The following is a 25104-nucleotide window of genomic DNA, read 5'->3' on the forward strand; positions in this document are numbered from 1 at the left end:
AAAAAACAACTCAAGGCTTCCAAAACCCTGTGCTAGACACAGCATGACTCTAAAAGTCATTTATTCTGTGTGTCTCAGTTTGGACTTGAGATAGAGGGATTTTAACACTTATTGCTCAAATTTGCATTATTTCCTTAAGGCTTTTAAAAACTGCAGCTTTCAGATATGAGCTAACATATAGGCATTTTTTTCCAAATACTTTAAATTTCTAGGAAGTTATAGAATGCAAATATATCAGGATTATTTATAAGGGTCTGCAGTGGCAACTGAGGTCAGGAGCTACACTGAACAAAAACAGTGAATACTTTGCTCTCAAAGTCTGTTTTCACTCATACAATTTGCAGCAGCCCAAGCACACCTCTTGATTCTATACCTGAGATGGGTGCTGCTGTAGACAACAACAACAAAAGACATTTCCACTGTATTTTTGATTATTTTAATTACTTTCTCATGTAAAAAAAAATAATAATACCTTTAGGAATTACAGAACCAGTATCTAGATAAGGGTCGTTATTACATCAATTAATTACATTAGCTTTACAGGAATGGATTTGGGATGGCTTCACTCATATATATGGCCAAAAGAGACTCAGAATGAAAGGTAAGAACAATTGTATTTTAAGGGATGTGTGCTTTCCTTTTCTTTTCTCCTTTGCTATATTTATTACTATACCGTGCAGAACATTTCATCAGCCAGTCCCTAGGAAAGCTGCAGCGCTTTCTTTCTGGAATTCATGCCAAAAGGAAAAAAACACTTTTTAGTAGACAGGTCAACTTTTTCTTAGCTGTTTAAATTAGGAAAGTGATGAGCTGTCCCTGGGTTACTAAAATCCATAAATCAGATATCTTGACAACACCTGCACCAAATCATAGGAAGAAAAACAAATCCATTTACAAAAACAAAAATTGGATTGATTCAAGTGGTGCTTTCTTTCCACTTCCCATGGCTATATGGGTATTTTAAGCAACAAGATGGAATTAATAACCTTTAACATTGCTATGGACATATTTCAGAATAAGTAGCAGTATCCATCTATTCTTTTTATATCAAAACAAAAGAGGATAAAATACAACAAAGCTGAGTCTTACTGCCAGAGTGTAGGAGGAATCCAGAATACGTAGCTGACACTACTGCTAGGAAGGAAACAATCTACCTTCACAGCTGGCCTATCAGCATTTTGAGGTTAGAGTAGTGCAGTGGAGGTTAGAGAAGTGTAGTTTTATTCCACAAACAAAATGTGCCAGCCTGTCAGAGCACTGCAGACAATAGGTGGTTGTGTGACTACTTACTCTCTACCAGTTCATGATGACAGCTCTCTCTCTCAAGTTTACCATATCTACATTCCCATAATGGCTTGTGACAATGCAGTAATCCATGTCTACCTGCACAGATGCACATTTATTCCTTCTGTTGACAGAAATTGAATTCATTTTTCAGAATCACCAATATAGTTCCCTGCAACCTGAGCTAGTGAAGAACTGTCACACAGCACTGAACTGAGTAGTTTTGAGGACAAACCACTGGGAGCAGACATTATGTAACCAAAGCATTCCAATTTCAAACATCTTCCTTTCAAGGAAACAAGTTTTGACCCAAAGAGCATTGTCTGACAAAAAGGTACCAAATACACGCTGTGCTCCAGAAATCCCATAGTTACTTTATACATCTGAGTGTAGTTTTAATCATTTGCAAGATAGAAATATAAGGAGAAACAACTGCTAGAAATCTCCTGTTTTTTGATGAGATGACTGATCTGCTTAAAGGAATGTAATAAGGAATGCGTGGGGTTGGAAAAGAGAAAAAAAATGGACAAAGATATCAGACTTTCACATGAATTTTTAAGTGTTGTAACAGAGAGGCAGAGATGGTAGAGGGTAACAGGAGAAATACGGGGAATTAACTTCAGTACTGGCTGCAAAAGAAAAAAATTGCATGAGGAGCAAAGCACTCCAGATGATGGAGGAGATCATTTCTGCTATGAATTTTGGAAAACATCAGAGAAATGAGCTACATGCACTGAGAACCAGAAGGAAACTTACAGGAGTCCAACTAGAGGCACCTGTACATGTCACCAGGAGGAACAGTTGGACTCCAAACATCTTGTGGGTTTTCATTTTGGTTCAATTTCAGGCAAACTTTGCTGTTCTTAAATAATATCCATTTGGCACCTACAGTTTAATTTGCTTAATTCACCCTCTTCCAGCATGCATTAAGTCACCGTATTAAAAATTTACTGTTAATACTCCCTATTCTAGAGTGCATAACTTGGTTATGAATCACTGCAAGCATTCTATACATTATCTCTAATTCACCTGCAGATTTGTCTGGGAACAAAAAGAGGTCCTTTTAACATTTTCCTACACTTCTACTACTGCTTTCAGTGGAATTTGGTATAATATATAGCTTTGGCTACACATTCTGTCACTCTGAGTACAGACACACCATTCAACCACAAATTAACTCTGCTTCTCATTACTAATATTCATTCACTGCATGCATTCTATGCAGGAACTACACCTTAAAGCAACATCAGCTCTCTGTGAAATTAGAAACTGAAGACTGTTTCATTAGCCACTTTTTTATTTGATGCAGACAGTGCATGGATTTTAGACTTAAGTTCATAACCTGTTCATAAGCAGTATTTTCTCAGTTCACTTGCTACTGTGGAAAAGAACCAAACCAATTAAGAATGCTAAAATTGCCATTTCATTTTCACTGAGGAAAGAGAGAGGTTCCGCTAATCTGGTAATAAAGAAAAAATATCTCACTACGAGAATTATCCAATTTGACTAGATAGGTCATTTCATTAACTAAAAAGTAACAACATCTCTAATCAGACTTTCTCACCTATAAATTACCATTTTTATCTCTTCAAATCTTCTTTAATTCACTGTTGCTTTTCTTCCCATTTGCTATCAACTGCTGCCTTTGAAATACTACCGTCAACCACACTAAAGGCAATTTTTAAAAAGGGGAGAGGAGGTTGTTTCAGAATGCGCTGCTCTTGGACCATTTTCTCACTACTGCTATATTTTATCACATATTTCCTCCAACCAGAGAGACAACATGTCATTCAAAGCATACACAGTGCATCATAGGAGACTGTCTCTGTGTCAAGTAAAACTTGTCCACCAGACTTCTCTCCAAGCACAAGAAACGGCAACATGAGCACAGTTCTGCTGTTCTGAGAGCAAGGTGAACGCAGTCCCAAAGGTGCCTTCTGAGGGAATGGTGCAAAGAAGTGAAGGGAAGAAAATAGACACATCAGCAATGGAAGATGCTATGTCCAGAAACACTAAAATGGAATACACATATGTATGTATGCATGTTTTGGTGAATGTATATACATATTACTTATACATATGTATAAAAGACAAACATGCAAGTTAAAGCTCCCTCCAGAAAATTTGAATTTATGGGATGGATAACCTCATGCAAACATTGACCTCGATAGTACTGGGATCCTGGCACCAAACACCACAGATCACTGCTGTCATTGCTGCAGATACATTTCTATCTTGCTAGCTGTCTCCGAGGAAATTAAGACTGGATAAGTTAGAGCTGCAAGCAGGGTCTTATCAGTTCAGGTCCCTGTCTGAAATTCTACGTGTTCAGCAGAGCCCCGTCTTTGTCGTCAAAGCTCAGTGAGACCTTACTATTGAAAGGTCTCCCGTTTGACTGTTTTGCCTGCTCTCCCTTTTCCTCTCTTTTGGACTATCTTTCTCTCATTCCCCTTGCAATGAAATGCTGCTCTCACTGAAGCATTGAGTCCTCCTCTTTTCTGAGAATTCACTCATCTGCTCAGTGAACGTCTCAGGTGAACACAATCAGCACTCTAGACAATAGCAGAATAGGTAAGAAGCTTCAAACTTTCACTAAGGAAGCATCTCACAGAAGCTTCCAGCAGAATGTAGGCACAAGAAGCCCCAGTAATGCTTTAATGACATTTAGAAAATAATCCAGAAACAAGTCAGAGTCACACAATTACAGCATTGGTAGGTCAGCCTCATACCATCTCAGAGACATTAACCACCACTCTCAAATTACTGTCAAGGGTTCACTTCTGTTTATCCTCACTGAAGAAAGCGAGTAAGTCCACTGACAGTCTCCTCTCTCATTCTGAACAACTTGCTCTGATGAAACTGATATCAGAAGCCATGGAATCCTCTTCTTTGGTACACACAAAAGTACTGAGCAATGAAGAAAGGGGCAAATTTCTCTAGAAAAGTTGGAAAAGCCTTTTTTCCACCCCAGAAACTGCTCAGAAAGAGTATCACTACAATTTCCTTCTTTGTTGCAACAAATTGCCTCTTAAGTATAAGTGAATATGATTTTCAGCTTTTCAGTGTACTATAGGAGAAGCATGTCACTTATTTGCTTTATGCAGTACTTTTAAAAGACCAAGAGTAGACCTATGAGCCAAGGAGATTTTGGGATGCAAATTTCCCTGAGTTAACTGACTTATGCACAAGCTTTTTCTTTCAGTTTTCTTTCAGAAAACAACTGAATCACTTCAGTCCCAGAATGGTTAGGTACTTATAAATAGGACCCTGATTCTCATTGTGTAGATCCTATCATGCTACTGAACTGACCTGAATATCCCAGTCTTGCTCCCAGATCCTAACCTCCTATGTGTTAGTATGATGATCAGTTTAATTACTAATACAGTAGTTCACAAATAGGATTCAGCTGATCATGTAGAAACAGGCTTAAAAAATAGAACAATATATTTTTCACCTATTAGGAGTCAATTCCTAAGGCTAGAAAGCAGATGAAGCACAGTCTTGGCAGATCAAGAGAATTTATCCTTCAGCAAGGAATCATTTTTGTCTGTTCTCTAATCTCTTCAATATTATATGATATAACTGATAGCATGCAACTGTTTTTGTAGTTCTTGCCATTGACTCAGTTTTCCTGAAGACAGAATGAAATCTAGGAAAAAAGGTACAATCAATCTGTATTTTTTCCTGCCTTAGTCTTCATTTTCATCTGAATGGAAGATCATAGGTAGATTATATAAAATTCAAGGTTTCTGAAACATTGTCATTTATATACTTATACATAAACATTCTAAGCTGTAATAGTTGGCTACCACACCATTTTAGCAATGCACCTTTAATCTGTCAAATTCCAATGAACCTTTTCCCATTTGCTTTATTCTGCTAACAGAAGTGCTTTTTTCTCTTAGCTTGAAGTACTTTCTACGAATATCCATGCAATAATTAAAATAAAAGCCTAACAATTAGTAATACCACCTGGCATTTGTTTCAGATTTTTTCTAATTCAAACGTGTCATGACACTGGGTAACCATTATTAACTGCAGCTTATAACAGATAGAAAAAAATGATTTCTGTAGAAGTGAAGTGCTCTGTCACGTGACACACAGCCTGCCAAAGGCATAACGAGGACTAAAATATTGAATTTCAATCACTGAGATTAATGCTTATACCAATGGTGGATCATAAATGGTCACATGCCTATCCAAACCATTACAAAGAGCTATAGGTATCAGCAGTTGGAGGAAGCATTTGGGGGTGCAACTTCTGTTCTGGTCTAACTCATCGAGATCTTCAGCAAACAATTCCAGCATGCCTTGGCTTCCCCATCTGTAAAATGCAGATATCTACATACAATAACATTTTCACCACAGGGCTAAAAAAAATTGTTTTCTCTTTGGTTTTTGTATAGTGCATCACATTACTTTTACATTTCTTTTGACTGCAGTGTGAAACTGCTTAATTCACATGGGATCTAACAGGATGTGAGATACTGAGCTGAGTTATCTTTCAAATATCATTCAGTATTACAAACAGCATCACCAAGCTGCTGAAAATTATTGCATTTAAACAATGTCAATGAAAAATAAGGAGCCAGAATTTGTCTTCTTGCTTGGATGCAGCACATGACTCAGTGCAATGATATCTGACATTACAGGTCAAATGGAAAACAAATTTGCTGTTGGAGTCACAATTTGCAGAAGATTTAAAACAAATTTTAAAACTTCAATTGCACAAACACTTTAAATCACATCAAGGAAGAAGCAAATTTTTAAGTCATTAATAAATATCAGATGATGTCCCTGAAATCTGGTAGAAATGTATCTTCTCTACTTCTGTATTTTAACAGAGCTTTGAAAAGGTACCTGCTGCACTGAATAAATGAATTTTCTTTCAGGCTCATGGCAGCTATTGGACATATCATTCCCACCTTTACTTTCCCTCAGAGCAGAGAAACATGGATGAAATCAGAGAGAGAGCTTTCTAAATGAAACCTCTTCACACATGGAATAGGTAAAACACCAACTTTTTCTGTTGTTAGCAGAGTTGCACTCAGTGCCTATAACTTCTAGTAAGCCACTTCAGTAGCAGCCTCCTCCCCTGCCTATAAGTGGAACAGTTTGTTCCAAGTGCAAAAGGACTGAGCACGAAGCTCCACTTGTTCTGTTCCCAGTTCTGTCACTGCCTGCATGACTTACATGACTTTGTCCTTAACACTCAGACTTCTTTGCCCTCATTTACAGATCCATAGTAGCTGTGTACAGCTATGTATGTACCCTATAGAGATTATAACTAATTTCCAGGCATAATACTAATTACCATTCAGGTCTTAATAATTTTTATACAATTTTATATAAGCACAAAAGAAATTTGGTGTATTATTTTAAAAAAGAAAGGATTTTAGCTATCCCATGTAATTACAAAGTAGATAAGAATATGGCAGTGGGAAAGCATCAATTTGGGCTTTCTTTTCTGCTCTGGAGGCAATTAAAAAAAGAATTTTCAGACTACAGCATGGTCTATTATAGACCTGCATTATGGTTTTGTTTTTAGATGATGCCTTGTGTGATATCAGAAGGCTTCACATCACTCTCTAATTTGGTTCCTGTTAGCTTCTTTTATTTTAGAGTATTTTATACACACTATTCAGAGATAACTTCTTTCATTTCCTGCTTGTGGTCAATTTTTTGTTGGTACATTGGAAAAGAATGGCATCACTTCTAGGGGAAGGAAAAAAAAAAACCCTCCAGAGCTCTTTCCCTGTGGTTCTGTTGTTTGTCCATTTTGCTTAGATCTTAGTCTCTTTGTTCAGAACTCTGATAAAAGGATTTGAAACGTTTGGTTTTATAGATATCTACTTCTTCTACTTTATAGTCAAGAAGGAATTTTATCTAGACTATTTTAGTCTGTATTGCTACACTTTTCTCACTCAGATTGCTTATGAAAATTCAGTCTGCTCAGTGAGCATCCAGACCACCATCTTCTATACTCCTCATTTGTTGAAAAGTACTACAGTTTTGCATTTTACAGTGGAACAACTCTCTCTTTAGTTCTCCTGTATTTTCAAATTTTCGTAACCATTACAGAAAGAATGAAAACAAAGCTCTGACATCCATCCTGCTGAAAAATCTAGCCTTGTTTTTCAGTAGAACCATAGAGAGATTGCCTGCCAATCAAGAAGCAAAAGTGAATTATTCAGAGTGTATTTTGTCCATTTCCAAAAAGCAGCTTGCAAATATGTCCAAGTGCAATAAATTTCTTGTGTTCCAATGTATTTATGGAAGTGAGTAATCAGCAGTCAATTTTAAACGAGCTCTTTTTAATTTCATGTCTTCCCCAATACTGTTCAATCCTGTGCCAAAGAGAGAGCTACCCTAAACAGCATCATTTTGCCATATCACAGCTGCCAGCGTCTTAGTGGTTTAACAATTTGCTGATGGGTATTGGGAAGGAGGGGGAGTGTAAATGGTACAGTCCTCAAGTCCTCACCACTACCACTTTTTTCCTTTTTTCTCCTAACTCTGCATTTTAAATGCCATAGCAATGTATTGAAAATACACACATTGAAAAAAGAAATAAAAAGAATATATGCCTATGCTAGCTACACTTGCTCCTTCACCTGCCGCACTCCTTCACTCTGCTCTACAATCATAAAATAAAACCCTCTCCATCCTCACAGGTTCAATGGAAGCAGCTGGAGATCGGCAGAACTGGAGCCAGTTACGCACTTGCCACACACTTTTAGATCTGGACCAAATTTATAGCTGAAAAACACTGCCCTCCGCAGGCTGAGAGCTCCAGAAGCACAGCACAGCAGCATTAGCTCTGCTATTTGGGGTAACCTGCAAACGCACAGAGCAAAGCTCTGTGTTTACACCAGTGATTCTTCCTGTGGATGCAGGAAAGGGGTGTGTGGAAAAGCCTCAAAAGAAAAAAATTAAATGAAATTAAAACACTGCAGCTTCTACAGCACAGTGTGAGCAGTGATACAGAAATGCACCAGGATGACAGCAGCCAAGTGTTTTCTCTGCCTCCACCCAGGAACTCAAGGTCTGCATGAAAGCTGCTCACTAACCTGTACAGCTGACAAAGGCTTTCATCCTTAGTGTCAGGCTCCAAATTCACTGCAAACAATGAGAACGTAGACGCAGAGTGTTGGCTCGTGCCTGTCATGATCAGGGAATGACTTACTTGAGGGAGATGACTGGGCCTGTAAAGGGAAACATACATCAAATGTAGACGACTGTGAGGAAATAGGACTAGGAGCAACTGACCCAAACAAAAAATCCATATTAAACGGAACAATTATGCACATACTGTAGGAAAAGGATTTAAGGACAATTTCTAAAAGCCCTAGTTTTAGGTTTAGGACTACAGTTTCAGAATAAAAAATACAACAATAATAAATAACAAATAAAAATAATAACACAGAAACATAGGTGGTGATAGAGGATCCAGAAATGTATTGAGAGTTGAGAAAAATGCAAAGCACTTCTGGCTGCTGTAGCTTAGCAAGGTACCAAAAGGACCATCAGAGGGACAGTCACCATTTGTCACTGATTCAGAGAGGACTTCAAAGTGGTGCAGCAGCACCTGCCAGAACATTTGCTGAATGTGGAGGCTGAATGTGCTTGCTGTGTTCTCAGATATCGCTAGCACCAGCACAGCCAGCTACATATCTGCTTATATCACAGATTACATTTGCTTCTTCCTCCTAATTCTTCCAGCACCTAAAGTAATTGGGATTCCATCCAGGATAGAGAAGATAGGGATAGGACCTCTCAGGCTCTTTCTATGCCTGAGCGAGATAAAAATAAAAGGAACAAGAGTGTTGAGCTAAGTGGCTTTTCCATTCTAACCATCTTCATGGCCTTGAAATTTAGTTTGAAATAGAGCAGTCCGCTATTTCCACATCAAAAAATCAATACAATCAACAAGTTAAAACATTCTCAGTTACAATGAAAAAGTATCTGGGGAAATAATACATGATACCTTAATGAACATCTGAAAATTTAAAGGCCATCAGAAAATAGAAAATCTCTCTGCTTGCCCAAGGCACAGACATGGCATCACACAGAAACTGGAGGAGATAGGGTGTCTATTCCCAGCCCTGTTGTCTTACTGCTCTGTGACCTTGGGCAAGTCACTTCACTGTCCCCTGCCACCAAAAATTATTATTTTTTTAGTTCGCTAAAATTTCTCATGATCTGTACTTAAAATCGTATTTCTCTTACATTCAATGATTCTACGCCTCTAAATATCAGGAGTATATGCATAATTTAATAAAGTGACAGTATTTAGCACAAAGCTGCAGTAGGAAAGAACTTCCACAGACTCTCTGACTTGCAGTAACATATCCAAATGATATTCTTGAGAATATTGTGAACATGCAGTAAAAGTCTACTTTTTATTCACACAGCATAAAAATGAAGCAGCTTTGCACAAAGGCAGTCAGATGAATCAGACTGTGTCTTTTCCCAATAAATTTAAGGGAAAAAGATGTTGCTTTTACTCTTCTCGTGTTAAAGAACTGACAACAGCCTAGTTTTAACTCCTTTCTTAATGTCTGCTGCCAAAGCATCCAGCTGCCTTAGAGATCCAGGCTCGCTCACAGCTCATAGCATTTCTTCAGCTGAGCATCAGCTCCTGGAGAGCTGTAGGGAAACCTTCTTGCCCTCCACCCACCTTGAGATAATAAAACAGAATCGTTTTATAGGTCTGTTTTTAAACATTCGTTCATCTGACCCTTCTTTTTAATAAGAACTGATATCTATGATGAGGATATGGTAAATATGGTAATGAGACTTTTTAAACAGTCTGCTAAGGTGTGGATTATAAGCTCTGTGAATTCCATATACATAGATACAAGGAGGTGTGTGGGTGGGTGTGTAAATAAAATGGCCTAGTTTAGAGCATCTTTAATAACCAATATTTGACTAATTGAACCAAATGGGTGTGAGCTCCCCCTGCTGACTCAGAAGCGAAAAGAAAGGAAACGACTTCGGAAAGCTTTGCAAATCCTTTTGATATTGGCTCAAGGTCAAAGGAGTGGACAGGATAAGGATGTTAATTTAAACACAGCTAACAACACAGGCCAAAAGCTAGCAACAAGAGCATTATCTGCTTTATTTTTATTCCCCTGTGCTGCTTTTACCGATTTTGGAGAAAGCGATCTTGATTTACAGAGGAACAGAAAAGAACCATTTAATAAAAACCTTCACACTCCTAAAAAAAATAGAAATATCAAATTTTAAAATGTTGTCATTAAAAGACAACAATGCATATTCTTCTAATTTAGGTATGAACAAAATATATATCCAACTGCAGGCCAACACCTGCCATCTCATCCATCAGCTGTAACACACGGCACGTGCTGCACTTCTTGTGCTAAAAAATAACCATGTAAGACCACAGCCCTCACATTTTAAAAAAATATGCCAGAGTTTTAACATTCATAGAGGTGCGTCATGCAATGGCCTGATCAAAGATTATCTTTATATATAATCTTTAAAACAGAGTATATTTAATATTTCATAGCTGCCAAGAATTTCTCTGCATTTCTTAATGCCACTTTCACAAGCAGCCAGGAGGAGGCTGTTCGTCCTCATTTGCTGGCTATATTTTATCCAGCTCCTGCTTTGGGGGGCAAATATTTTATATCATATAAGTTTGGATGCGAACAAGTCAGTTCATTTACTGCTGCAATCCCAGAGCCGTTTGAAAAGGAACTGCTGACATCTACTGGCTTGAATTTTAAAAGACTCAATTTATTGTTACTCTCATAAAAAGTAACGGCTAGATTTCATTCTCAGATGATGACAAAAGAGGGAATTCTGTAGAAATTAACAGAAATAAACCCATTCTCTGACATTTAGCAGTCCATCAAGAAAATGTAGAGAGAGGAGTAAGGAAATGCACCTACCAGGCATCAACAATGTTGTGAACATAAAAGACACAACAGCTTGGCATCCGCACATTTTATGTTGAAGATTCCCAAAGGATTTTGCACACCTGGTGAGAAGCTCAATGAGCATCCTTATCCTCACCCTTTTCTCAGAAGTGACCCAGCTCTCACTCAGCATTGTATTTCTGACTCTTGAAGCTGCTGACCAGGAGCTTCCAAGACAAGCTGGGCACTCAGGCTCCCCACAGAATGCACACGATGCTGAGGAACCAGGGAATATGGGGAGAAGAGGAGTGAGGCTGCAGTGCTCCAAGAAACAAACTGAGATTTTGGACTGAGGAGCCTTAAACTGCTCCCTCCATCCCTTGCATGGATCATTCACCAAGCATCTATTCTCTCACAGTTCTGTGCTCAAGCAAAGCCAGCTGCTTCAGGTGACCACATCTTAACAAATATAATAACTCTCTTACCCTCACTCTGTATTCATTCATACCTGCTCAAAGCAGCCACAATACTGTCCTTTAACTTAGCTCTCTCCTCTTATCCTTTTGGATGTAGGGAATGGAAATTGCATTCTATTCAAAAGATGTATTTTCTCGCTGCATTTCAGAAACCTGGTTAAAGAGCTCAAACAGGAACTGCAAAAAGCTTGGTAGCAGTAGAATGGCATTACCCCACAGGCAGCTTAGTGAATGCCACCTGAGGGAAAAATAGGCACCCATAAGGCCAGGGGGCAATTCTGCTTTTAGAATATTTCTTAAGTAGAGGACTGACTGTAGTATGTTAGAGAAGCAGACAGTTACATGAGGGTCTTTGCAGATATGGATCAAGTGAAGCCTATTTAGCATGCAGATATGAGACAACTTCCCACATAAAGTCCTGAGGTTTTATTTATACTGGGCATCTCCTACATGATTCTTTGTTCTTCACAAATCAAAACACACAGTTACTTTGCATAATGCAATTATTGTTACAGTTTTACCAGATACTTACTTTCAGGTAGTCTTTCAAAGATGCCGTCAAGATAGAAAAATATGTTTCACCGAAGCAGTTTTCAGCATTTTAAACACACTCTTAAGATAGTACATTTATACAGGAAAGTAGGAAAGTAAAAAAGGAATTATAGGAATGCAGCTGAGTTTGAGACGACTGGAAAACACAAACAGAATAACCAAAAAAAAACACATTCAGAGGACGATGTTAAAATAAATGCCAGATAGGAAGAAAGCTCCAGCAAACCAGCAAACAGATGCAGGAAAGTATCATCCCCGGTCCATTTCTGTAGTGCCAACAACAGGAACGTAACCGTCTAGCAGTCCCAGTACAACACTTTTTTCCAAAGAAATCCTTTAAGAGTGGATCTGCAGGATAGAAGAGGTCACTATAGAAAACTAGTGTGAATAAGAGAAGCTAGCACAAAATTCCATCTTTTTTTCCTTCTTAGAGTACTAGACCTGATTCTAAAGGAAAGCATAATCGTGCCTCTGTTCTACTGAATGTTTTGTTGCAGAATTAAATTAGAAAGTTGGCCAGGTAAAGAGGAAAGAAAATTGATGGAAAATGAGAATGTAATTTTGGGTCAAGGAGAACTGAAGGAAAAAACAGTAAGAAAGGAGATAGGCAGATAGACAGACAATGCACTTTAATGACTACACAGAGACCCATTTCAAACAGTGCTTTATAACCTTCCTACTGCTCATCAAGTCTCAGCCAGCCAGTAGAGAATGTGCTTGACATGCTGCAGTGAATAGAAAGGTTCAAACATTAATTAATGCACACCAAGATGTGTCCTGCCCTAAGGGCACGCAGTTTAAATTGGACAAATCTAGAACATGAGGGAAGATAAAGAAAAACAATAGAGGATAGACAAAAGTTGAGAAGTATAAAGCAACTTACACATCTTTTGTAGGTTTCTGGGTTTGGGGTTTTTTTTAATATAAATATCTGTGTTAGAGCAAGAATAAAGAGCCAGACAACAGTGAACTGATAGCAGCAAAAAGGGATACCACAGGTGCTTTCACATTCTGGTTCAACAAGCTTTTGATCAGGAAAGCGAGTAAGCCACAGAAGGGCAAAAGATACACAAGTAGTCATTTCAGGTGGAAAAATGACTTTTTGTTTCCTGACAGTTATTAAATAGCATCACATTTGTTTGAGTCAGCTAATGCAGAGACATGCAGCCATTGTAAGAGATGTTCAGTCATTTGTGCTTAGTTCGAAGAGAATGAAGGCCAAGACAAACCTTTTCAAAGTCAAGAATAACTTGGGATTTATGGGTAAGAACACTACACAGATAAAAGACCAGCTGCTGTAGAAGGTAAGATCCAGACCTGTATTGTCCAAGACAGGCCCTTTCAAAGTTCCAGGGTATTTGCTGCGTGTTTCTGTGATGGCAATAAGCAAATATGGCTCAAGATCAGCCCTCAATTATATAGATTGTCCTCTGTTCAGAGGCCCATTAAACATAGACAGTTTTGCCAAAGACTTGGTATCCAAACAGCAGAACTGCTTGAATTTTGGAAAGAGATAAAGTGGGAGGCCTTAAAGAATAAGTCATATTTTGGAGAACTGTACTTGGATTTAGTTAAAACAGAATCATATCTCCTCAGATGCAGCATACAAAATCTTGAGACTGTGGGCCATGCATGGCCAGTCTCTACAGATAATACAAGGCAGATGTTTTTATTAATTGGCCATTTCAGTCTTTTGTTCAGTTACTTTTGGAGACAAACGTTCTTATGCCATTTGGCTGCATCCACAGCAAGGATAGAAGACTGTCATCATTTCATCACACTAACAAGACAGTAATAAAAAAGAACTGGCAGTCTGGAAAGAAACTGTAGAAAATGTTAATGGTGGAGCCACAGCACTGATGCCAAATGTTTCCAGTAAAGGGGTATAATTATTTTCAGGTACTTACTCCATGACAGGAAAGAAATGAAGAGCTTTTCTTTTTGGATCTTTGCTCCTAAAGCAGCAGTGGTAAGGTGTACAGAGTGCTCACAACAATGAGCCTGTCTTAGAGCTTCAGCTTCTGGCATCAGAAGCTGGAGTGACTGAAGAGGCCAGGAGATTATAAAGCTGCTGAGCTTTTCAATTTGAATCACCTGATACTTAACACATCCGTTAAGGCCAAGCATATGGTTAGGAAATTCTGAGCGACTCAAAGTTTTCTCTCTTAATCTGTTGGGTGACTTGTGACAAGTGTCTCAGGCTGCATATAACAGGACACAGAGGGAGAATCTACTGAATACAAATCACCTAAAGAGAGGCTACATAGCATTCCTCCCAACTTTCAAACAAAAAGCTCAGTACTGTGTGGGAAAGAGAAATGGTATGTGAGGAAAAGTCCTGAACAGCAAAATAAATGACAAATGGGGGAAAAATAATCTACTGTAAGAAAGTAATCCTTAATCAGATACTAAATGTTCTTTCTGGAGCATGCACTATACAGACAAGGAGCTCTTTTCCAACATTAAGAGCTTTCTCTATGAGTTTGCAACAAGGTCTGTGCTATTTTGCCTCAGTGAGAAAAGTAGTACATTTTTGGAAGACAGGAGCAAACAGCCGAGTGAGATTGCAAATCACTACAGCAGACCTAACAAACCTTACTCAGATGGCCTCAGGCTTAGAAAAGGAATAATGCAGATCTCACCCCAAAAGCACTCCCTGGCAATTTCTTGTTAATGGCAAGGCTGAGTTTATCCTTAGCTTAGTCACAGACTTTCTGAAATGCTGGGCAAAGCATCAAATGCCACCCTTCTATTCCCCACCTGTAAAATGGGCACACTTCCCCTTTGCCCACACTACCTCAAGGCCTGAGCCACACACACACAGCTAAAGGTACAGGCAACTCCATCCTTTCAGAATACTGTTAAGTCGTAAAGCTTAAGTCTTAAAGTTTCTGTTGCTTTCCGGGCCATCTGCAAAATCCACGCGGGTGTAAAATTTACTCCTGAACAGCGTGAGAATGGTTGTGTTCAGAAATTCATCTGGAGCCCTTTACTTGTTCCCCTTCCTCTACAACTTCCAGAAATAAGTATAGACTATGCCTCAGGAAAACAAAGCTATTTGAAAAGAGAACAGCTGCCATGGTGCTGAGTCAATACAGACAGACCAAATAAAATAAAATAAAAAACCACGCTGCATCTGTGGCAATGTGTTTTTCCCCTCCATAACAATATCCCCAATGCATAACGCCTTGGCAACACTTTAGTAAACAACAGTTCAAGCGTGAGTTTCAAAGAAATGCATCCAAGCCCTGGCATCATTAAAACTATACACTAATTCCTGCAATGGGGCATCCAAGCAGCTGGTATTGCAGCACTTTGCTTTGGAACTCTCTCCTCTGACTCACTCACATTCCTCTTAATCATCTGCTTCAAAGCACCTACAAAAATGAACTGTGAGGTTGTGCAACAGTTATTTATTGCTGTTAGCAACAGTAAGGGCAAAACTCTCCACCATCTTTCCCTAGGCATTAGTAGAGTGGCACTGCTCATCCTCTCCTGTTTACAGAGAATATTTAACCGAGGTTTTCACAAGAGAATTCTCCCTCCATTGCAGCTATTTGCACAGCATGGTACAGGGTTATGTACACTTGAAATTTCTGTTGGTAAATCATAATCAGCGAAAGAAAGAAAAGCAGGACGTAACTCTTGGTCCATACAAAGACCGTCACACTCATCTTATCCAGTGGTCAAGCAATTAGGGAAAACATTAGAAATGTTTTCTCATGACCAGGATATTAACAGTAGCATCCCTCACTCACTCACTCTACTAAGCTTATTAGAACATGCACTAACCAAGAGGATATAAAGTCAAGTAAATGCATCCTTGTGGATGTCCAGAAACACTGAATTTAAGTAAGAAAAGTGTGTGGCATTCTGTCCAGGGAGCTCAGGCTTTTGGATCATTCCTTCAAACTTTTGCTAGATTTGAATGTTCTGTTTATGTAAAAAGACACATTAAAAAAAAAAAAAAAAACCTGCATTAAAAAGTGGGGAAAATCATGCTATGTATTCAGACTTTTAAAAATGGCAGCTTTGTGAACGTTCTGAACCGTAAACTGGTTTTGTGAATATTATGAAAAGCAAAACGTACATTAGCAAATTGCAGCATTCATGCTCTGTGAAAGAGAATTTGTACAGCTGCAGACCGGTACATTTGATCTGCAAAACTTCAGTAGAACAGTTTTTCACAGGAACAAGCCAAATTCTTTAAAAATCTTTAATTGCGTGGGAATAAGGCCTCTTAGAAACTAATAGGCTCATTTTTATTGTTCTGCCCTTGTTCTGAAAAGCATTCTCATGGATGTAAAGGACTTTTCACTGGGGCATAAAGCAGAGCACCAGACACGGTTGAACTAGCACCTAATAACACTAACACTTAAACAAAATTCCTTATGACTTTGTACAGTACATCTTATCCTCCACACCACCAAAACAAGGACAGGGCACTGTTTCAGTCTGCTCCCCTTAAGTCTTTTGGAGGCTGAGTCATTTCTTAAGGTTTCCACTGTATTGTCACCTCCTGCAGAGGGAAGGCTGGATGGGATGCCCCTCTCTGCAATTTGATGTCTGACTACATGAATGAATATTACACAAAAATGAAAGTGAAGGAAAAAAAAACAGGAAAATGTATTTTATGGATACAGATTAGGAATCTTGACACTACCAATCATCACTTTATGGGGCAGGATATAATTAACATGTCAAAAAGTAATAAATTTGCACCAAAATAGAGTGATTTTTATTATTAAAGCTTTCATGTCCATAAAGAACTTTCTCTACTGCACAGAAAGCTTCCTTGATGTAAGAGAACAAAATACATTAGACTTTTATTATCATTTATATCAGCTTTTTTGTACTTTTCTAGCAGCATAAAGGAATCTATATTGCAAACTAGTAACCTACATTTAGCCTTGGCTGGTGGTATTATAGGACTGGTATAAGAAAGCCTTGTGATGAAGATCATACTATACATGTTTGCAATAGTTTTATTCAGGGATGCCCTTGTTAATGGCAAGAAACTGTATCGTCTGTGCTATAATTAGAGAGACTCATAGCAAAGGTATTTTAATATTCCTTTACACATAGCTAGATCAAGCAGCTCTGAGGTTTTATTATTATTCTTATGATACATGTGTATCTACCATCCCCTAGCAGGTATTCAGTGATGAACAATATGGGGTCTCCACTGACAGTTCTAATCACAAAAGGAATCTTGAAAACAGTGCAGTAAAAGCTCAAATTTCTGGAGTTTCTTTGACAGCAAACTCTGAGGTATTTAGGCAAGTGTATCTTAGTCTTTATGCAAAGGCTTGCTGTAACTATGCAAAACTTGGGGCTGCAACTCATATTTATTTATTTTTTCATTTAAACATCACCAGTTAACAGCTCAGCTATTTCTAGGGGCAGGATTATATCAAAATACTTGCTTAAAACTTTGTCATTGATTATCTGTAGTTGGTAGATTCCTGTCTGCTCTATTTCCACATCGACCAGGAATCTCCACAATGACCTTGTTATAAATATACCAGGCTTCTATGTTTTTCTTAGCCTGCAAGTAGGCAAGCGCAAGTAACTTTACTCATACAAGCAGTGCCAATTGCCAAACATGGCTACTCATCAAATACATATGCTGTGCATCTAGTGTGTGCAAGACTGATGAGCTGATCTATAACATTAACTACGAAACTGCATTTCTTCTGTCTTGGAACACAAAAAAAGAATAACTGATGAGAAATTATTCAACTATTATATATAGTTTGGGAAGGCTTTTTTGTCTTAAAAAAAAAACAAACAGATTTTAGTAGTATATCCATTATTTTCCATTTCTATAATTCTATGTAAAAATATTTCTAAAAGGTGAAGGAAGAATAAATAGAATCCCTCACAGAGTACCTGAACACATGGCTCTCTTAATTAACCTGGCCCTTGAAAAGCTGTAAGGAAAACACACCACCAAGTGTGAAACCACTTCATCATCACAAGAGAAGTGGATTTGGTATTTTATGTACCTACTCAGATGACCACATTAAAGTGTTCTTTATGCAATCTTCATAACCATTGAAAAATATTCTCATCTCTACCAAGAGCTCGTTTAAACCAAAAAGGTTGATGCACATTTATTTTGAAGGAAAGAGACAGGGAGACATTATAACCATTCTCTCTGCATTAGCTCAATGCCATCTTCTGGATACCAGAGTTTAAAAGAAAAGGATGTGACTAAAAAGAAAGGTTAACAATAATGTACATTATGTGCAGTGCTTTCACTGCCAAAGTCAGTCTAATAAACTGTACCAACAACCACTTTGTTAATTTGAAGTATTCCAATACATTTAAACTTATTATTAAGAACAGAACAGAATTGTACCTACCAGCTCTGGGCCAGCACTAAGGTTAGTCTCAGTTTAGTGTCACTTCAAACTAATACCTTCCATGAACTGAGTTTGCTGTCCCCATTGTTGGGTTATCTGAACAAGGAGGAGCTTAAGCTTAACTCACATTGATTGAACATCTACATTCCCATGTATATAAACTCTATCCACTCCTATACTTTCTTTCATAGTATAAGGTTGCACAAGGATGGGATGGGTTTTTGTTTTTAGCTACACTTCTATCCTGCTTACAGTGAATTTAAATATGAGGTTTCAATCTCAGAAGTGTTTGCCCATCCTCACGTTTTTAAGAAAAAAAACTTTGCTTCCTTTATTCTTTTTGTTTGTTTGTTTGTTTTAATTGTTTCACAATCTCAAGAGCACAAATTCTTGCTACCAGATGCCTGGGTTAATGCAGAAGCAAAGCTCTAAGTCATTCTCTCTTTAAAATTAAAGTAGTGAAGCAAGAAATACCATTAGCATAAGTGGAAGAGTCAACAACTTAAAGTGGTTTAAAAACCTTATCAGTTTACCAAAAAATATTTCACAGGGAAATGAAAAAGGCACATAAAATACAGAAAGCCATAACAATGTCTGCCAAAATCTAGATGCAAATATATTTAGGATTGGTTCCACTTCATGTTTGTTTTAGTTCCGCTGTAATGTTCAGATTTGCCTGAAGCTGACTCATACAGCTTCTGAAAAGAAACAAACTTTAACGTCTCAATTGAAGAGTGCAATCTGCCCAGAGACTGCATCTCCATGGCTTTTACTGACCAAGGAAAATTATCTGATTTATAAAATGCTTGACATCTTCTAAGAGCTTCTCCACAGGCCCAAATGCCTTGCCCAGGCTGAATTAGCTATAGCAGATAATTCTGCAGAAATGTTTAGCAAGCTTATTAGGCCCTTGCATATTAACACAAAGGAAAAAAAACTATTGCCATGGCTATTGGATCCTTCATGTAAAATATTCTTCAGTACAAAGATGACAGCAGAGCGCTTTATTGCTTTTAGCTTCTGTCACCAGCCTCAGTTTAATTCAAAGTTTATTAAAGTAAATTGGAGTCGGGAATTCAATAAACTTACAAAATGCAACTATTTTGTACTTTCCCTTGGTGGGGTGCTTCAGAACAAGGTACATCTCGAGAAAAGACACAGGCAGATTGCACTATTCCATTGCAAAATCTGGTTCATTCCAAAGATTTCCAAGTTGAGGGGAAAAAAAAAAATTTAGAAAGAAACTATATGAAATAAACAGAAATGGCTGTATAGAGAAATGCACACAAACACACACACACACACACACACACACACATATATAGTTTAAGGCCTAAAGTAAAGTCCAACCAGATCAGTATTCTCCTGGAGTTCACTTACAGCGATTTCTGCAAGTATTTGCTCAGAGCTGCACTGAGCTGGGCTCAGCTGCGTGTGTCATGTCCCATCAGAAATGCTCCTGGTCTCTGTCACTTCTTTTCAAGCTCACAAAAGCCAGCACCCTCCCCAGTGCTCCAGCCTTAGTTGTGGGCACCCAAACCCATACCCACATTACAGCAGGCAGAGTTTATGTCCCAAACCGCTGCACTGTCAGGCCAGGTGGGATAGCACATCCTAGAGAAAGGCTTTGAAAGTAATGTGAGGTTTATTTGCAGGCACTCTGCCCAATCACATGTTTATTCACTTATATTTTTGTCCTAGAAAAGCATGAGACTGTTTGGACTTATGTGATAACATCTGAAGGTGCAGATAGGTGCATCTATTTTTCTGCCATCACCACTCTAAGGTGCTGAGGATCCCATTAACATATAAATCTTCCCCATCTTTGCCTGACACTTGAATTTTTCAAAATAATTTAGCATCCCGTTTGTCACCTGCAGGGCAATTCTCTTCCTTTTAAATGGAAATCAGGAGTTCTGTGGTTTAGCCTGAAGTGTTAAATTCGGAACCATTTATCAGTTTCTCTCACCTTCCCATTCATCTCTCAATCACCACGTTAGAGAAGATCAAACTGTCCTCCATCAAGAATTCTAATCAATAACCAAGGAAATTAAGCAATATAAAATACTCCATGTCTGGGTGACAGAAAGGTTTTGTTGGTGCTCTTTTTGATGGGCTACACAATTTCAGTTCTGGGCTTACCATTCACAGTCATCAAGAGAAGTCTGGGAATCCATGCCATTGTTGTATAACAGCAGCAGCCACGGAGCTCCACATCCTTGCACTTTTCCCTTTGGAACACCAGGTTATCAGATATCCTTGCATGCTCCCAGTGATATTTTGGTTCCACTGCTTGGCAAACACCTATCAACACTGGCGGATCAGGATTTATCCTGCATAGTTTGTACATCGCCTAGAATATGACAGTGACCCACGCTGCTCCAGAGTTTGCATATTTCCTATTAACATATATGCATATATTTGCCATGTTTCTACTTTAAACAATAAGATATGGATATGCCAGGAGCTATTTCAACACCATGAAGCTGATAGAAATATAAATATCAGCTTTACTTATTTATATAAATCAAAGCTTACAGTTTGAATTTAACAAGCAGCTAATGGATAACTTGGCTGAAAAGCCTTCAGAAAGGCTTCCTTTGACTTCAGAAGTTCTAGCACCACAAGAAGATTCAGACAGCACAGCAGCAGCAACCCAAAACAGTGCCATCCCACTGCTGCTGCCTGACAGAGGGCTCAACAGCAGAAAACAGTGTAAAATGAACAGAAAAACCAACGTTTGTTCTGTCAGCTGTACCTGCCTATCAAGTCATGTTGCCCATTAGAAGTTATCTTCCAAAATATCTTAAATAATCATAATATACACAAAGGTACTTATGCTTCTATGAAATACTGCAAGTGCTGGAGCACTTGACTACCAAATCCAGTAGTTTGCTCTCACTGCCAGAGGATTCTAACTCATGGCAGAAGTGAGTAGAAAGGCAGAAGTTTTTGCAATGGTTTTTGGAGAGAAACAGATCCCATATCAGAGCAAAGGGGTTGAAAATTGCATTTCCCTTCCTCCCTCTCTGTTACGTAAGAGTTAAATGTCTCCATTAAGTGTTTACAAACCACGTTATCCAGCAGGCACAGAGCAATAGGTTTAAATAAACAAAACCAAAAGTTCACACAATTTGATGTGAGCGTACACACACACACAAAACAGGTTTGTTTCAGTCTGTTACACTAAATAACTGCCTCAGATGCTGTTATGGGCACTCATCTCTGACATGGGACATTTAATTCCCCATCAGAATCAATTAACTCGTGGTTGAGATTACAACTGCAGGGAATACTAATTAATAACTATTAATTAGTCAATTAAAGGTTGGGACGGCCTGTCAGCCTCTGTCTCAGGTGAGTGTTATACAATACAAGGCTCACTAGAACAACCAGTTTGAAACTAAGCACATTTTCCTTTTGGGAAAGTAATTAATCTGCTGCTTGTAATTCTGCTCAGTTTCTTCATTAAAAGCAGCATTCGTCCTCCTTTGCTGCAGACTCTGCCTAGCAGATAATCTTCCTTGCTGTGCTCACCTGCATCACAACACCAAGACACACAACTCTGGTCATGGTCCATTACATCATCATTAGATCCTGCAGCAAGGGGAACTGCTGCCTAACCAGCCATCACAGCTAAACACCAGCTGTAATGCTCCAACATACTGGAAGCCCTGTCTACAAGCTGAGAGGAGGGTATTGCTGTGTGAGGAGATGCTGGCCTATGTATTTGCCAGCTTGGAAGAGGAATTTGCTTCACCTCCGAACAGCTGACAGATTGAGAATCCCAGATGCAAAGGAGGAGGTCAAAAGCCCCAAGAACAACACAAAGCCACTAGCCCTCGGCAGAGCCACCTTCTAAAAACAGAATGCTGAAGGAGGAGTTCTGCAGGGCCTTGTTTGCTGAGCTGCTGCACACCTGTGGAGCAACAAGAACAGCTCTATGCAAGAATATTAAAATAGCTTGTTAGCATCTCAATGTGAAGGACAGGGGAAATTGGGTAGGATCACAGAAATAAGCAAGATTTACAAATAACTTTGGGGAAAAAATAAAAAAAGTGCAAAACACAACCCAAGAACATTCTCCACATTTTTCTCATATGAGATTTCATTAAAGGCAGCCTTGAAAATAACCAGTAAAAAATGTATTTGGAAAATTAGTGCAGCCATCATACACTGCTCTTTTAGAAAATGTGTGTGCTTTATGTGAAAAGTTAAAGAACAGAATCTAATGTGCTCTTCCAATTTCTAAACAGGACATCGTCCTAATAAATTCACTAATGAAAGCCATGCCGAAAGCAGGCAAAGTGGCTGAAACCCCTGACCCTGTATCGTTCCGTGTATATACACATTGCACCACTGCACAGTTATGCAATTACAATTCATAGGGAAAAGCACATACCAAATACATTCCAACTATAGCAGCATTTATGAAATCTTTCTCCTTTACAAAGGAATCTGTGTGGCTCTTGCCAAGAAAAATGAGCAAGTAAAAGACAACCTCGACTCTTTCTCTCAGTGTAATGGAGACTTAAAGATATGTTTTACTATATTTGCCTGCCCTGTGTCATTAGCAGTACAAAAAAGGATGTCCAAGCCACGTATGCTTCATCATTCCTTAGGGCCTTTCCATGTACTTTCTCTCTAATTTTGATCAACTCAGATATTTAAGTGAAAAGGAAATACTCCTGGTCCTTCCTTACTCAGTTTTGAGACCTTCCATCAGAACCGTATGAGAGCTTTCTCCCCAGAAGCACACAGCCTGCAGCTACACTCCCTGCGAGCCTCAAAACATTCACTCTCCTTCCCCAAACCTAACAATTATGAGAAACTCAGACATATCTAAGAATGGGATCCACCAAATTGGGAGGTCTGCAATTATCTATCACATAGAAATGGGCCATGGTTATTTAGATATAAAATAGCTATGACTACTCAAGATTTCTAGAGGTAATAAAAGTCTTTATTTAAAGCACAGAGTCAAAAAAAAAAAAAAACCAAAGGGAAAAGGAAATTAAAGTAAATCTTGCACCGCTGAGCTGGCACTGACAACTAGATCAATGCCAGCACGCAGCTCTGCTGTATGGGAGCTCTGCATTCTGATCACTAGCAGTCTGCATGTAAATGAATTGCTAAAGGAAGAACAAAGAACAAAGAGAAAGCAAATACAAATGCATATGCCCAATCATTCAATTTGGGTTTATTCATAAAAAGAATTTAAGTCCTTGCTTCCGCTTCTGAAGCAACGTGATGGCTCTTTCTGCATTTGAAATACAGCAAATTTCAGTGCTTCACAATTACACATTTGTGTACGTGTGCTATGAAAGCTGCACCCATCCTTTCTAAAAGTAAAAATGAATTTGCTTTTTCTCTAAACACATGCTCCAGAGAAATGATGTCTAAGAGGAATCTTTTCTCTTGTCAGCACCCCAGCATGCAGTCAGTACCTGGACTGAGGAAGAGGGGAAGCAGTTTAGTTTTTTTGTCAAATTTCTGCAGTACTGAAGGGTTCCTACCTCCAACAGGACAAACAGTTGGGCTTTGGGCTTTCTGATATTCGGAATTTGATTTCTGAACAAGTTTCCTGCTTTCCATAATGTATCTCTAACAGCACAATAACTTTTAAATGATTAATAATAGTAAGCAGGTTTTTAAAGGCTCTCCAGCACCAAACAGAGCAGATAAGCACCTAGAGATTTTTTGCAGTGCATCAAGGAATCCATTTTCCATTGCACCCAGACATTGTTTTGTGTTTGTAAAGATATGTAAACGGTACTCCCAAACTTAGGGGTAGGAATGAACAGGATCCTAGACAAAATCAGTGACTTATTCACCTCAAAACACTGCCATTCCGGTAAAAGCATACTCTTCTACATAGCTGAAAGTAACACAGATCACTCAGTAAAACACATCCAGGCCTGCAGCTTCTGTGCTCAATTCCAGTTCTGACATCAATAGACAGCACAGGTAGGGAAAACAATTTTGGGTACCTAAACAACAGGGTCCCAGCTTTATTTATTTTTTTCTTCCACTTCTACTCACTGAAATACCTTGGCATCAAAACACTTCCTTGCTGCATAGACACAGCATACACTGTGCACAGCATTGGCCCCTAGCACAGAGGAGATTTGTACTGGGACTCAGTGGCAGCAAAGCAAGGACCCATCATGCACAACTTGGACACTTCTGGATAGCACAAGGCAACCTCCTTACACAGATCCGGAAAGGAAGCCCACTGAAAACAAATGCTTATTGAGGAGTCAAAGTTATCCTTTCACTCATTAAAGCTAATTAAATAATCAGACACATTTTGTTCTCTCTAATCAAGCTACTGTCCAAATTACCCTTGACATGTGAAAAGATTGAATTTACTTTTTATTTACTTCTTTAATAACTGAATGTGTGATGCCCCATTTGTTATGTATTTCTTGCTCACACTGTTCCAAAAAGCAAATACAAATTTTAATATTGTTTATGTTACTATCATTTGAAAATTAATAGCTTTTCATATATCTTTTGACTTCCTACTGGCTAAAAGGA

At 38.5% G+C, this 25104-nt stretch overlaps 1 long non-coding RNA gene across 1 annotated transcript in view; it reads right to left on the reverse strand.

Moving 5' to 3' along the window:
• Positions 1-480: 480 nt before the first annotated feature.
• The window catches only part of LOC116216999, a 40839-nt gene continuing 16215 nt past the window's right edge, over positions 481-25104 (reverse strand). The window contains exons 3-4 of the long non-coding RNA XR_004160823.1: positions 8355-8489; positions 481-5608 (exon numbers count right to left, since the gene is read on the reverse strand). This is a non-coding gene — a long non-coding RNA (uncharacterized LOC116216999). The remainder of the gene's footprint in view (positions 5609-8354; positions 8490-25104) is intronic.

Source organism: Meleagris gallopavo, chromosome 10 (genome assembly GCF_000146605.3).
Source record: "Meleagris gallopavo isolate NT-WF06-2002-E0010 breed Aviagen turkey brand Nicholas breeding stock chromosome 10, Turkey_5.1, whole genome shotgun sequence".
In the NCBI taxonomy this organism is placed as follows: domain Eukaryota; kingdom Metazoa; phylum Chordata; class Aves; order Galliformes; family Phasianidae; genus Meleagris; species Meleagris gallopavo.